Raw genomic sequence first — 15412 nt, forward strand, 5'->3', positions numbered from 1 at the left:
GGAGACAGGGAGAGAGAGAGAGCTTGGTCTGAACCAAGCTTCTGCTGTAATGAATTCGATTGGCGGGGCCAGAAACACACTCCGGCTGGGATGGGAACGTTCCCACGGCCCGGGACAGGACACGGAGGTGTGTAACCACCGCAGAAATCCTGACTTTTGCTCAAGTCAAACAGTCCGATGTGTTGGCTGGCTTGTGGCCCGATGAAAACGAACGCTCACGTGCCATATCATCGATACAACCCTGATGTTGATCCTGCACCTGGAAACAAGGTCCCAAACCCAAACTCATCTGATAAAGCTGAGCTAAGTCTTTGCTTGTCTGCCAAGTCGAAATGATTGACAGGACAATTCAAGGGATCATTTTGAAGTTAAAACCCTCCCTTCGCCCTACCCTCCTCCCCATCTGGTGTGTGTCAGTGTGAGCTGCCACTCAAACTCAGTGACCTATCGGATACTTTAATGCACATTAGAGGACCAATCAGCTGTCACCTGTCTCTCATAAAGTCTAAGAACACCCCCTCCTACCAGAGAGAGGAATGCCATACTGTGATGTGTGTGTGTGTGTGACACATGTTGAGGTATTGTGTTAATGGGTGGGCCTGGGGCTTGTTGAAGCTGCCGAGATCTCCAAAGTGATTATCAGGACTCCTTTATAAGGTACCTTAAGCTGTCTCTGACCCAGCAAGTCACCATGAGAAGAGGAGAGAGAGAGAGAGAGAGAGAGAGAGAGAGAGAGAGAGAGAGAGAGAGAGAGAGAGAGAGAGAGAGAGAGAGAGAGACAGAGAGAGAGAGAGAGAGAGAGAGAGAGAGAGAGAGAGAGAGAGAGAGACAGAGAGACAGAGAGACAGAGAGACAGAGAGACAGAGACAGGGGAACAGAGAGAGGTAGTCTGTCTTAGAGACAGGAAGACATGGCCAGCGGGAGGCCGACCTCATTATGATATCCTGTTACAGCCTGGAGGAGCCTCCTTAACCCCCCCCCCCCTCTCTCTCTCTCTCTCTGTCTCTCCATCTTTCTTCCTCCCATTCTCTCTTTGTTTATCTGTCTCTCTCTCTCTCTTTCTCCCTCTCTCTCTCTCTCTCTCTCTCTCTCTCTCTCTCTCTCTCTCTCTCTCTCTCTCTCTCTCTCTCTCTTTCTCTCTCTCTCTCTCTCTCTCTCTTTCTCTCTCTCTCTCTCTCCCTCTCTCTCTCTCTCTGTCTCTCCATCTTTCTTCCTCCCATTCTCTCTTTGTATATCTGTCTCTCTCTCTCTCTTTCTCTCTGCGTTCCTTCTCTTGTTAATGTGCAGGATGATTACCGGTATGCGTCATTGCGGTGGCCATACCTTTCCGTTTCCACACACTCCCGGTTTCACCCGGCGAACGTTCTCATGAACATAGGTTGCTTACGGTTTCACAAACAGTTTGTTGCTTGACGTCTTGAAATCTTAATAGAGATGCAGGGGAAACTGAGGGGATGTTTGGCTGAATGATAAAAGCCCCGACTCTCCCAGACATGACATCCATCTCTCTGGAAAACATCTGAAATGGCTCCAAGTTTACTCAGACTTGAACTTGTTGAGTTGTTTAGATGGAAAAAAACCTCCTTAATGGCTGCTTCAAAACATAAATTAAAAGATTGCCAGAGACTCAACATCTTATTTAGGCTACCTGTAAAAGACAGAGCTGCAATTACCACTGTCCGTAACACAGCAACCTAAAACATCAACTAGCATGCTAAACATGTCTATGTGAAATGTGAAAGAAACTTTTTCAGACCGGACCATTGCAAGGTCAACTTAAAAGAGAGTACAGGGTACTGTTTTCCCTGGTTCATCAAACTCTCCCTCAAACAATATTACATTATGAATGTTAGCGGGGAGAAGAAAGTCTTTGAAGAAAGTCTTAAGGATTGAAGGACACATCAGTCCCCCCCCCCCCCCCACCAGTCCATATTCCCCTGTCTACATCCACAGAGGGATCTAGACGCAGTGGAGGTGAAGACTGCTGAGCTGGCGCCCACCTTTTACCCACCCTGTCCCCAGACATGGTGGTGCTGAGCTGGTGGGAAAAAAAAGAAAACCACCGCCACCAAAACGTTTCACACCCTGGGACAGGGCAGACCACACAGTGAGGTTACACGCGAAAGACAGCGTCCTTGTTGAGAGCCTTCATTGACTACATTTATGTCTCTCTCTCTCTCCTTTTTTGGGGTTTATTTTTTTAAAACCGACACATTACTTTAAAAGCAGGCTGTTCTGTTCGTTCTGTGTTGATTAGTCTCCATGCAGTCTTGACCAGAATGTAATTACATACCAGTTACTGTAATGGGAGCCATTTGGCATCTCTGGGGGTTTGAGTTAATTGGTAAACTGGTGAGGGAAAATGTATAGGGTTATGTTTTTTCCCCACTCATACGTTTATGCCGTACACACACACACACACACACACACACACACATGCACACAAACATACACACACACACACACACACACACAAATGCACACCCTCACACACATATATATATATTTATACAAAAACACTATTTGCACATACGCTACATATTTACATAACCTGTTTGCCCTTCACACATTGTTTGTATGTGTAATAAACGTATATTACATACTGTAAATCTGTCCACAATGGTATATGTGTGTTTTCCCTGGTGGGTGCCAAGTCACAGGACTGGGAGGATACTGGCATCTGACCAGACAGAGAGATTATGTTCACTCGTGCCCAAACAAAACATGTCTGTTTTCTCTCATTTGCTGCTAAATGACATGAGGAGGCACAGTCCTAATCGGATCAAGTCATTAGGTGGACTACTTGTACCGTGGCTGGTACAAATAAGTCGGAGGAATGCGTTCTATACATCTGATCAAAAGGATGAAGCGACTCGAATAAACAAACAAACAAACAAAAAGTCCCTTCTCAGCTGCCCAGTAAACAGTGTTTTATCTTTCTCTCACAATTTTGCAGAAGTACACTTTCGAGAAGATCACCGTAACACAAAATGAAACCTGTCTGTGGTCAACTGCTAACAGACAATATATTTAAATTTAGTGGTTTAGCAGATCCAGAGCAACTTACAGTAAGTACAGGGACATTCCCCTGAGGCAAGTAGGGTGAAGTGCCTTGCCCAAAATGTCATTTTTGCACAGCAGGGCATTGAACCAGCAACCTTCTGATAAATAGCCCGATTCCCTAACCGCTAAGCCATCTGACTCCATATATATACATATGTCCAAAGAAGGAAGCTGTCATAGACTATGAATAGTATAATATCTATATCTATCATAGACACATAGCCACTGGACTACGACACCAGCTGTGCTCTTATGGGACCCTTGTTGAGCTACCCAGAGTTCATTGCGTCCGTTGCCATGGCTGTGTTGAAGCACTGGCTGCTACTTGGAACTGCTTCTCTCAACACCATGGGAATGTTTCACCGTGGTAACTGATGTGTGTAAACACCGACGGGGCTATCCGAACAGGCGTCTGGCGGCAAGGTCGTCCTCACACACACACACACACACACACACACACACAGAGATACACAGAGCCACACACCTGGGAAGGTAGGTCTAACTGATGTTTTTGGATTTGGCATGTTCCAAAACAATCCTCCCACCCTTTTTTCTCAGAAGTGGAGTGTGTGAAAACAGAGACAGTAGTAGTTATCTGGCCAGGGGGTTCTCAGAATGTCAAAAACCTTGGTGTTGAGGTGAACAACAACACATATCTACACATGCACTCAGAAACAAGGAGCATTTTTCTTTAAAAGAAGCTTTTCACAAAGCTCTATAATTCCAGCCGCCCCAGACCTGTCATTTCCCCAAACTGGTTTGAACCAGTTGAACTGGAAAAAAACCCTATTGACCTTACAGTAAGCTGACACTTAGCAGTACAGTTTCAAGCTTTCCTGTGCTGGAAAAACATAAAAATCAAACCAATTCAAAGGAATCAAGTTCTGCCGTTCAGAGACATCAACAACAACAACCAAATTCAAACTGACTGGAGCCGGTCACCTTCTGACATTACAGACTAAGCTTAGTTTTTACCCCACACCCCCGGCCCCCACCCAAGTCCTATTCATCCCTTTCTGCTCTCTGCCTGTCCCCTGAGGCCTTTGCGGAGATGCCAGTGTATAAGTGTTCTAAATGCTGCTCTTAGGATGTGTTTACATAGATACTAGCCCAGGGGCAGAGACATTGGGACTGCACAGAGAGACGGGGAGAGAAAGCGAGGGAGAGACAGGGAGAGAGAAAGAAAGAAAGAGAGAGAGAGAGAGAGAGAGAGAGAGAGAGAGAGAGATAGAGAGAGAGAGAGAGAGAGAGAGAGAGAGAGAGAGAGAGAAAGGGAGGACTATTTCCATGGAGGCTCCAACAGGCTGGGTGTGGTTGGTTAGGACTGGGGGGGTTGAGGTGAAGGGGGGTCTCTATTTTGGAGGGATTTTGTTTTTCAAAAGAATAAAATGGGAACATTCAAACACATCCTGGACCTAAGTTTACGGTTTTATTTATAAAAATGACTTTTCAAAAGTCTCGAGGAGCATTTGAATGACCTCTTTCATTTGGTTGAACGTTTGAGTGGTTCACCTGATGTCTTTGCAGACACATTTAGCGTCCTTTCTGAAAACTGAAAAGGTATTAAATAAAGAAGAGACTAGGTTGTGAAGAGAGTTTGAGTCGTCTGAAAGATGCCATTTGTTTGACATCATGGAGATTTTGGCTTGTGGGCCTTGGTTAACTATTCAGAAACATTACAGTATTCAGCTGTTTTGAAGAACTCATTGGCTTTCAACCCCAATATAGAGGGCACTATAGGAAATAGTCGTTCTGCTTCGTTCTGGCCATTACGGTAACCAGCCCATGGTCTCATTCTGGCAGGCAGGGCATTGTGTGCTCAGTCTTCATCTCATGAAGCTTTAACATGAAATGGACTGACGTTTGTCCCTGTAAGCTCACTGTTTCCACTCCAATGGAGCCCCATGATGTAAAAGACTGAGGTGCCAAACATGCCCATTGAAATGACAGGCTCAATCTGCAGTCCCCTGCTCTGCTGAAGTCACGGTTCAAACTGCAGCTCCCTTCAAACTGGCCAGGGAACAGAACGCTCTCGCTCCAAGCACAGCCTCGCATGGCATCAGCCCCGTGTGGAATTACGTTTCAGTGTTCTGTGTTAATGAGTGGGTGTGCGTGTGTTTGTGTGTGTGTGTGTATGGGTGTGTGTGTATGTGCGTGCTGTGTGTGCGTGCTGTGTGTGTGTGAGACAGAGTGTTCGTCTCTGTATACCTAGGCCGACATGTGTTTAAGCTTTACAAGCAGGCCTTTGAATGTTTGCTTTGACCGTGTTGTTTGCGCGTCGGCTCTTCTCTTTCATTCCCTCTGTTTGCCGAGCGAGAACGAGGGAGGAGGAGGACAGCCTGGTCCAGGGAAGAAGAAAAAAGAAAGAAAGGAGAGGAAGACAGAATGAAAGAAAGAAAGAAAGAAAGAAAGAAAGAAAGAATGAACAAATCTCCAGCAGGACCAACAAACGCCCATGGCGGCAAGAAGGTCAGACAAATACTGACCAAATATTTACCCTTGGGAGCGTTCGCCTCCCTCAGAGCCCCGGCTAATGAAAGATGAGGGATATTTAGAGAGGGTGTATCCATTCAATTACCATCTCCAAACAAGAAACAGTAGTTTGTGTACAAACACTCCTTCCTCTGTGTGGGAGAAGAGCGGGGAGGTACTCAGGCCCCGCCTGGCTAAGAAAGGTGGTGGGGGGGGGGGGGGGTCTCTCCATTATGTAAACACTGTTTACATTAAGACCCCCCCTCCACCCCTCCCCCCGCCCTACTCCGCCCCGCTTCCCCCGGCCCCCCTGCCTCTCTCCCTCTCTCTCTCTCTCTCCCTCCCTCCCACCCCCCACCCGCACCCTAAGGGCTGTTTAGACACAGTCCTTCATCAGCCCCCTCTAGCCTCGGAGCCATTAGCAGCTGCCTGTCCTACTCTGCATGGGAACCCCCCGACATGGCGCGCACGCACGCGCACACCTCGGAAGGGCAAAACGAGAAGGTCGGAGCGTACGGCCGAAAGATAAAGGCGGAAGCCTTGCCGATTGTCAGCTGGCGCGAGAGCCGCCACGTCTGACGTCGCTTACGCCAGAACCACACCCCTCGGACCACGCACGCACACACACGCGTTGACACACGCACGCGCGGCACCGCCTCAGATCCTGCAGGACGCTTGCATTGAAGTTCTAAGCCCCTTCACTCGCATGCGTCTCTCCGTCATGTTTCATCCTCAAAGCAGAGAGCAAGAACCGCCCTGGAGCCAGCGCGACAGGCCACGCTGTTCCAATGAACACAATACCATTCCCTCTATGTCACAGCCTGTCCTGGCCCAAACAGTCTCCCTTTTAACAACAGCAGGCTGTGCACCAAACCCATTTCTCTCCCGATGCGATCACCAATCTGACCAAGGATTCAGCATGGGGTGTAACAGCAGTTTTTCACCAAATGTTGTTTTTTGAAGGTTTGTGAGATCAGAGTCAATCTGACCGGGCAGAAGGAGGGTATGCAGGAGTCAGCCTGGGAGATGTAATTGAAAGAGGCATGCAGATGGCCCAAGGTTACGTTTTACATTTTGGGTCATTTTAGTTGTTGTCTTGTGTTTAGAGCTGGGTTTGGCTTTCATGGGTCTGTCATTGCAAACTAAGCTGGGTTGAGGATAGCTCATTCAGTGGCTATGATGATGGAGAGGAAAAAAGAACTGGGATATGAATCCCCTAAAAACACCAGTTCTTTAGCCCCCTGTGGATTGTTCAGATCATACGTAGTTGACATTAGAGGCTAGGCCAGTCTTGATTGGCGGATTAGCACATGGATGGTGTCCCAATTGTCACGTCGTGGCAGTGACGACACCACACATTACTGTGTGGACCGCGGTGCGTGTGCGCTGGGGGGGGGGGCGGAGGAGGGAAGGATGCAGATCGGTGGCGTGACTCCTCCTCCAAGTCTGGACGGAGCGCCCGAGGCGAACAACTCGCCGGCGTCACCGGCGGCGACGCTCACGCCACACGGAGCGTGAGGTCTAAAGAATACCCCTCCCTGCTACCCCCCCCCCCCCACACACACACACACACACACACCTCCACACACACACGTCCCAATGATCCCACTCAGGCATGGCAGGGAAGCAGTGTTTTTCCGCGTTCGGCTCGTAGGTCTGCTCTGGCCGACTGCCTCACGCCATGTCGCGTGCTCTCCGTCGGTCTGCTCTTAAAACGACCGGGGAAAACTCCCCTCCTTTGAAGACCTGGGGGGGGGGGGGGGGGGGGGGGCGGGGGGGGGGTTACGACTAAACATGCCTTCCAGCACCGCAACCCATGGTCCTCTTTAAGTGTGTGTGTGTTTGTGATCTGGGTTCCGTTTGTTTGGGGGGAGTGAGGGGGGGGGGGGGGGGGGTGTCTTTGTGCGTGTCTTTGTGTGTGTGTGTGTCTGTCTGTGTGTGGGGGGGAGGGGGGGGAAGCATGTGTATGGATCCAGTTAAGAGCGAGCTCGTATATGAGTGCTCTTACTTTGTCTTTATGGGCATGTAAAATATTCTGTTTATATTGTAATGCACCACAGATTGTCTGCAGGACATAATAGTTTCCTTGGCTTGCCTCCAAATAATGTATAAGACAAACAAAGAGTTGTTTCAGGGTTGAGGAAGCATGCCTCGTACTAAATTGATTCACAGAGAGAGCTATTGAGTTGCTAGTGATAATAAAAAGGGGCTTAGCGATAATCCAGCACGTTGACGTTGATTTAAATACTTCTTTCTGCAACGGTGTAAAACGAACAACTTTTACAAGACTGGTTCCTGGGTTAACCAGACTTTTCTGGATGCGTCTCAATCTCAACTCCCCCTGAACTCCTGTCGTAAACAAGACGCGCAGTACACTGATAATGCAGTATTCTCCAAGGGCATGTTTTTACGTTTTGACTTTGGTGGGCAACAGTCCAACTTCCAACCATGCCTGATATTATCATACTTTTGATTAATCCCAACCTGAGGCCAAACCATTTTTACAATTAACTCTCTGTTATGTTTGTTGGTTGATGTTTTGATTGATGTTTTCAACAAACAGTGGCAGCACATTAATATTACATTAACTAGCATGTTACAACACAGTAATGCCAATAGTAGCTACATTGTAGGGACATGGGGATTGCTATGTAATGAAATGGTGTGAAGTGTAGAGGGTAAGTAGTTAATGTAAAGAGGCAGTTGAAGGTTGTGTTACGTAGCACGATCAATGTTATTCTCCACTTACCCATGGTCAGTCTAACCTCTCTCTCACCAAGTGTCATTGATGTCATTTAATCAGAGTAACTTTACTGCTAAACCTTAACTAACTACATAACTGTTCTGATTTAGGTATTGCCATGTTGTTTCATGGAGGTCAATGTAACCTTGACACAAAGTGTCGCCGAACAAGCGAATCATTCAACGCATCTCGCCCACTTGAAAACACAGTGCATAGATCTATAGTCAGGGAATTGATCTCACAGTCCACAGACCCCTGACCGGTTGAACCGCTATTTAGATGACATCAAACGTAGGAAATGCTAGCCATGGAGACCGTGTGGGAGAAAGAGTGAGCGGCGGTCAGGCAGACAGCACATGGTGTTGACTCGGACGGGGGTGTAGTCACGGTGGAGGAGCCCTGGAGTGAGGTGAAGCTGCAGAGCGCTGGACTTCCTGCCCTTAAAGGGAGGGTCTGGCTCTGGACTTCCTGCCCTTAAAGGGAGAGTCTGGCCCTGGACTTCCTGCCCTTAAAGGGAGGGTCTGGCCCTGGACTTCCTGCCCTTAAAGGGAGGGTCTGGCTCTGGACTTCCTGCCCTTAAAGGGAGGGTCTGGCCCTGGACTTCCTGCCCTTAAAGGGAGGGTCTGGCTTTGGACTTCCTGCCCTTAAAGGGAGAGTCTGGCCCTGGACTTCCTGCCCTTAAAGGGAGGGTCTGGCCCTGGACTTCCTGCCCTTAAAGGGAGGGTCTGGCTCTGGACTTCCTGCCCTTAAAGGGAGGGTCTGGCTCTGGACTTCCAGCCCTTAAAGGGAGGGTCTGGCTCTGGGTCCCTCGTTCAGACGGGTGGGACTCTCAATGACCACAGACAGGAAGGATGTGAAGGCTTGTCTGATCAATGATAACTGGGAGAGACAGACAAAGAGAGAGAGAGAGAGGGAGGAAGGGGGGGGGTAAGAGACAGGGAGAGAGGTAAAGACAGACAGACAGACAGACAGACAGACAGAAAGAGAGAGAGGCAGAGAGAGAGACAGAGACAGAGACAGAGAGAGAGAGAGAGAGAGAGAGAGAGAGAGAGAGAGAGAGAGAGAGAGAGAGAGAGAGAGAGGGACAGAGATAGGGATAGAGAGGAGATAGCGGAGACAGTTAAAGACAGACAGGGAGAGAGACTCAGTACACACACCCTAACTCACACTCACACGCATTTCTGTTGGCTGGATATCTTTGGCACATGCATATCAGTCGGTCAGACAGGCAGGGGGCTGGGGTGGTGCTGGCTGGTGGGGTTGTCTGTGAATGTGGATAAGAATGGCGGAGAATTGTCCCTCAGGGATAGGGTCGGGGTCGGGGGGTGGGGGGAGCTGGTGGTGGGGGGGTGATAGTCATTCCTCGGGATTGTCTGGAGATAAGGAGGGACTGGAGTGCTCCTCCTAAAAATCGAAATCCCCTCCTGCATCTTCCCTCTCTCCGTCTTTATCCGTTCTGCCTTTTCATGACTCCTCTTTTCAGTCCTCTCCCGCACCTCCCTGACTCCCCTCTCTGTTTTCTCGAAACCCCTTTCCTCTTCCCTCCCTTCATCTCAGAGCCGACAACGTTCCTGGCATGGAGCGGGTGAAGACATGAAAGCATCCGTCTTTTTTCCGTCTTCCTCTCTCAATAAGTCTCCATTCACGCAGCTTATTTGAGTTTGTTTGCCTGCAGACAGTATGTGGTAACATCCTTTTGGCGCAGTTATATTAATGTCTCACACGCACATACGCAACAACAACAAAAAACAACAAGTCCGGAGTCAGACCAAACAAAAACACAAGTGGCAGGCACACTGGGAAGGAGGAAGCAAATCCAAATGTTTGTTCAGAGATATTCTAGGATTACTTTTCTTGACCAAAACGAGGCCGTGTCCTCGCAGTTGGCCGACGTGACAGCGTCTGAGTTTATAGACTGTGGCGGCACAATGAATTCCTCAATGTTTGGCGTTTGGCGAAGGGGGGCAAGCAGTGTATGATGACCCCAGTCTGACCCCTGAGCGCTGGGGCTGGGGCTGGGGCTGGGGCTGGGGCAGTTAATTAAAAGCAATGCGTCTTCTGAAACGTTTCCCTGTATCGCATTGTGTCCGAATAATTGCATCCCTTGTGGATGTCCGAGGATGAAAGAGGGATTCAATCGGGGGAGAACGCCCATTGTCCCCCTCCTGAGAAACTTTCTTCCCTCGCTTTTTTTGCCTCTCAATGAATTCTTTGTGCGGATGCAGGGCGTCCCTCCAGGGTTCAGAGGGATGCTGCCGCACAGGGCCCAGCCGGGACGCCCTGGAGCTGGGGAGGAGGAGAGGCCCGGAGGCAGGGAGGGAGGGCATGGAGGGAGACAGGGAGGCAAGTGGACAGGGAGGCAGGGGGGGGGAGGGAGGCAGGGAGATAGGAGGGCGGGCAGGCAGGGAGATATGGAGGGAAGCAGGGAGATAGGGAGACAGGGAGGGAGGCAGGGAAGGAGGCTAGGAGGGAAGCTGGGAGACAGGGAGGAGGAAAAAAGGCAAGTAGACAGGGAGTCAGGAAGGGCCTGGAGGCAGAGAGGCAAGGAGACAGGGAGGCAGGGAGAAGTATGGGATGCAGAGGGGCAGATGAGGCAGAGAGGCTGGGTGGGACTGGATTTGATATCAAATAGTTGTGAAAGAACTGGTCAAATTCCACTTACATAGTTGCAGTGTGAGAATGTTACTTCCACAGTCCAAAGTTATTTTCCCTCTGTCTATATCAGTTTGTGATAAGATTGGGGGGTGCATGTTCCCTGACTGCGCCTGTCTGTCTGGGGCGGTAAGTATCACAGACTGTACTATCGACTGCGTGTGTTTTGGGACCATGTTTATATGAAAGAGAGAGAATGAGAGAGGGACAAAAAAAGAGTGAGAGGACGATGGAGAGAGGAGAAGGACAGAGCGAGAGAGATTTAGGGAAAATACGCATAGATTGAGAGAAAGAGAGAGAAAGCGAGAGAGAGAGAGAGAGAGAGAGAGAGAGAGAGAGAGAGAGAGAGAGAGAGAGAGAGAGTTGTTTACCTCAGGTCTTGGAACACACATGAACTCCCCTGACCAGGGCGCTGCAGTTATCTCCTCCTCTCACCCTCCTCCCTGCTGGTGCCACTTGTCCTATCACAGAGAGCACGTCTGCAACCTTGGGGTGCAGCTGAAGGACACCATATGTCCCGTTTCCACTCCAACTCGAGGAAAGGGTATGTGTGAGCGTGCGAGAGACAGGGGAAACATGGAAAGAGAGAACAAGAGAGACCAGGCGTGAGGGAGAGAGGAAGAGAAAGAGAGAACAAGAGAGACCAGGCGTGAGGGAGAGAGGAAGAGAAAGAGAGAGGGAGAATGGGAGAGAGAGGAAAGGAGTGAGAGAGAGAAAGTGGGAGAGAGAGAAAGTGGGAGAGGGAAAGAGAGGGAGAGAGGGGGAGGGGGGAGGGAGACAGGAACAGGAGAGCGAGAGAGGTGAGAGAGAAAGAGAGAGAGAGAGAGAGAGAGAGAGAGAGAGAGAGAGAGAGAGAGAGAGAGAGAGAGAGAGAGAGAGAGAGAGAGAGAGAGATAGAGATAGTAAGAGTGGAAGAGAGGGAGGCCTTCCGAGATTAGCTCCTTATATCAGTATGAAAGCCCACACATGCCCATGCGCACACAACGTTTGGCAACAAAATACGAAATGATCACGGAAACATGACCCGGGAGTGGACATGACACGCTCCTCAAAAGGCTTCGGGGGATTCAAATCCTTGTTTGCACAGGCGGCAACATGTAGGAGATAAACTCCTCCTTCATGCAGTTCTGTTCATTACTATCTCGTGATTTATTGTCACAAAGTATATATGGCCAATGTCAAGATAATGGTGTTCTGGGGGAAGTGAGAAGTGGAAATTCAACTGACTACATGTATGCTCCATGACATACCTTGAAGAGGAACGCAGAGGGCTGAGCAGAGAAGGGCGCGAGGCGGACAGTAATAAGTCAGGCGACAGATAACTCCACGCACTTCCTCCTCCGAGGGATTTATCCCCGTGACAGGGACAGCGTTTGGGGCCCGTTGACGTCCCCTCTGCCGCGATGCTCCTCGGCCCCCGTGGAAGAAGGTGAGGGGAAGCCACGGGTGGAATGTCGAACGGCGCTCTCGGTTTCCCGCCTCTTTAACCCCCTGTGAGAGCTTTCTGTCGGCCCAGCGGAGAGGTGAGCAGGGCCCTCTGTCATTCCTCGCATTCCTCCCCCGTGACGTAAGCAGGCCCGCTGTCGGGGTTGTCCGCGTGCCGCAGGTGTGTAATTAAGGCTAACCTCTCCCGTTCAAACAGCGCGTTGACATGATTCACACGTGTCACCCAGGGGAACTGGAATCACAACAACATGGCCGACATGGGGGTTGAGTGGTTTTCTGTATTGCCACGGAGGCACGCCTCCTCTGAGATGAGGGGGGGGGGCTTACTGGAGCAACGCATGCCAATGCCGATTTGGGATCTTTTTTATCGTCGTGGAGAGGTGTCACCCGGTTGTGTCGATGGCGTCTCTTGGCGGTTGAGGCGGAGAGACACGGAGAGGTATGGTCCGCTTCGGGCTTTTTGGTGAAGACACACCTCAGAGAGAGAGAGAGAGAGAGAGAGAGAGAGAGAGAGAGAGAGAGAGAGAGAGAGAGAGAGAGAGAGAGAGAGAGAGAGAGAGAGAGAGAGAGAGAGAGAGAGAGAGAGAGAGAGAGAGAGAGAGAGAGAGAGAGAGAGAGAGAGAGAGAGAGAGCAAGGACACAGGGCTTATTCTAGCCATGTTTTCTAGTCATCTTCAGCCTCCTACTTGGTTACAGTTCATAAGTGTTTAGCAGGATAAAAAATAAAAATAAAATACTGACTGACTGAAAGTATTTTTAGTCCCCAACGGATATTGCTTGGTCTATTCCAAAACCTGTCTCATCACAAATCCTTTCTATCCTACTGGAAAAAAAAATTGCTTTGCCACAAAATATCTCAGGGAAAATTGCAAAGAAAATAACCAGGGCGCTTTTTCTAATCCTCATAACCACTTGTGTCAGTTGATATTCCAAAGACGTAACAGTTCCTACTCTCCATAGAAACATCCTTTGGAGAGAGGCTTTGAAAAGCTTCCAGTGAATCCAATAAAAAATATAATATAATTCAATTCAATTCTCTTTAACAAAGGGACCCTGCTCATGAGCAAAAGTGCCCCAAACCTATAAGCCGAACATCTGTTTGTAATGGCTTCCAACTCTGAACGGCCAGACAGAACCAAGACAGTACATTGAGCTATCAAATACATTCTCACTCACACACAACAAAGACAAGAACACAGATCTTAACTTCTCAAGGGAATAATACAGATTTTACAAAACATTTCCGTCAAAGGTCACAGATGAGCTAACATCAATGGGACAGTGACTCTGCGTCTCCCGCAAACCCAGAAGCAGTCTTTTCATCCCCCGTTTCAAAGAAGCCACAAAGAGCCACTCTCCTATTTCGCTGAACTTTTCCAATTAGAACGTTCTCCCTTGTTGTCGAGCCGACACACGTTTTCCATTCTCCCTTCTTCTTAAACATCCCATAATTGTTACTGGACAGTGTGCCCCCTGGTGAGGAATGTGAAGTTACCATGTCTCATGTCATCAACGTGACATGGTGGTGGTTTGGTCCTCAGCAAACACCAGATGGATATCAGAGATGGTTCCCATCAACGCATTTGTAGCAGCTTCAACACCTTGTCTGAGATGTTTCCACAGTCCTAATCATTATCAGAAGCCCTGGAAGCCGTTTGGGTAAACACATATAAAAGTTACATAAATGTTATGGCAGGGTTCAACCCAGACCATGTGCTGATTTGAGAGAATGTCTTTGAAAGGAGAAATTAGGCAATTCATTGGAGTCATAAACCCAAGTTGTGTTGACACAATGACAGAGGTAGACTGTTCCTATTGATGTTTCTGTGGGAACACACGGATGTTCCATCCACATAGTTCAGCTCTCATAGTTAAACTGTAACCATTTTCCCAGAACTGGAAGGGGAGACTTTGTCAGAGAGTTCCGTTCAGAGACATGGAGGTACAGTTGTGTAAAAAAACAGGCAGGGGGGAGGGAGAGGGGGGAGGGCACATCGAGGAGTAGAAGGAAGGGGTGTGGGGTCCCATTAGGTAAACATCCAACCCTCATGACCCGCTGTCACACACCGACGGCGTCTAAACGCCCCCGGCCTTCCAGCTGAGGGGACTGTTAGCGTGCTACGCTACAGAAGCTGAGCCGCGCTAAGTTGCAGTAAGCCGCGGCTAGCGCTAACAGGGAGCTGAACTTAGCGAGCCGCCGGCTGATTGATCTGGCCGGGCACGGCAGACAGCCCCAGCTGAGGATCAAAGCCTCTTCTCTCCCAAGAGCAGGGAGGGTTAGACGGGGGACGGAAAGGAGGGAAGAAGAGAGGTGGAGGGGAGAGGTGGAGGCGGTGGAGGTGGAGGGAGGCACCGCCCCCGTCCCAGCGCCAGATGTTCCTCTCGTCTCCGTGTCCCATCATGCTGGATAATTGCACGGTGCAGCGAGGGCTCTGGCCGTGGCCCCTGACTTTAAAGAGCAGGGCTGTGCGGGGCTTTGAATGAGCCAGCCTGCCGGAGCAGCAGGAGCGGAGCTGTAGACCCCCCCCCCCCCCCCACCCTCCACCCTCTGCTCCCCCCGCCCTCTCTCCACACCCCCCCCCCCCCGGCTCACCCTTCGCTGCATTTCCATCCCTCTCTCACAACCTTCCCTCCAGCCCCTTTCCTAACCCTTTGACAACATGACCCACCCTTGCCGACCCGTCACAAGCCCCTCATTCACCCTTCTGTCCCCCCCCCCCCAGTGGCAGGAGGACTCCTCCGCCCTCCTGACCTACGCAGCCGCCAGGGGCTCTGGGGTGGCTGTCGTCCCCTGAGAGGAGGGTATGATGTTGGGCCAGACACTGATCGAGAGATGGGTGTGTGTGGATCTCCAAAGGCTGTAAACAGTCGTGACCAACATGTCCTTTCTTGTCTGCATGTGTGTGTGCTTGCCTGCGTGTGTGTGTGTGAGTCACACTGCCCCCTGGGGCCAGTTCCACTGGCTCCAGTGCTGCTGCTTGCTGGTTGTCATTACAGGTACACCGTCAGAGGGCTGAAATTAGGGAGCGCAGGGAC

General features: G+C 49.9%; 1 long non-coding RNA gene across 4 annotated transcripts in view; it reads right to left on the reverse strand.

Annotated features, from left to right (window-relative positions):
* LOC146275215 (uncharacterized) overlaps positions 1-14112 on the reverse strand; it is a 23902-nt gene extending 9790 nt beyond the window's left edge. The window contains exons 1-3 of one of the 4 annotated variants that reach the window (XR_014766310.1): positions 13872-14112; positions 12704-12832; positions 12181-12608 (exon numbers count right to left, since the gene is read on the reverse strand). This is a non-coding gene — a long non-coding RNA (uncharacterized LOC146275215). Of the gene's footprint in view, positions 1-12180; positions 12609-12703; positions 12852-13117 lie in introns of all 4 variants that reach the window. The other 3 variants (XR_014766311.1, XR_014766309.1, XR_014766312.1) reach the window with 3 other exon arrangements.
* Between the last annotated feature and the right edge of the window lie 1300 nt (positions 14113-15412).

Source organism: Hypomesus nipponensis, chromosome 8 (assembly GCF_054491055.1).
Source record: "Hypomesus nipponensis isolate SF chromosome 8, ASM5449105v1, whole genome shotgun sequence".
Taxonomy (NCBI): Eukaryota; Metazoa; Chordata; class Actinopteri; order Osmeriformes; family Osmeridae; genus Hypomesus; species Hypomesus nipponensis.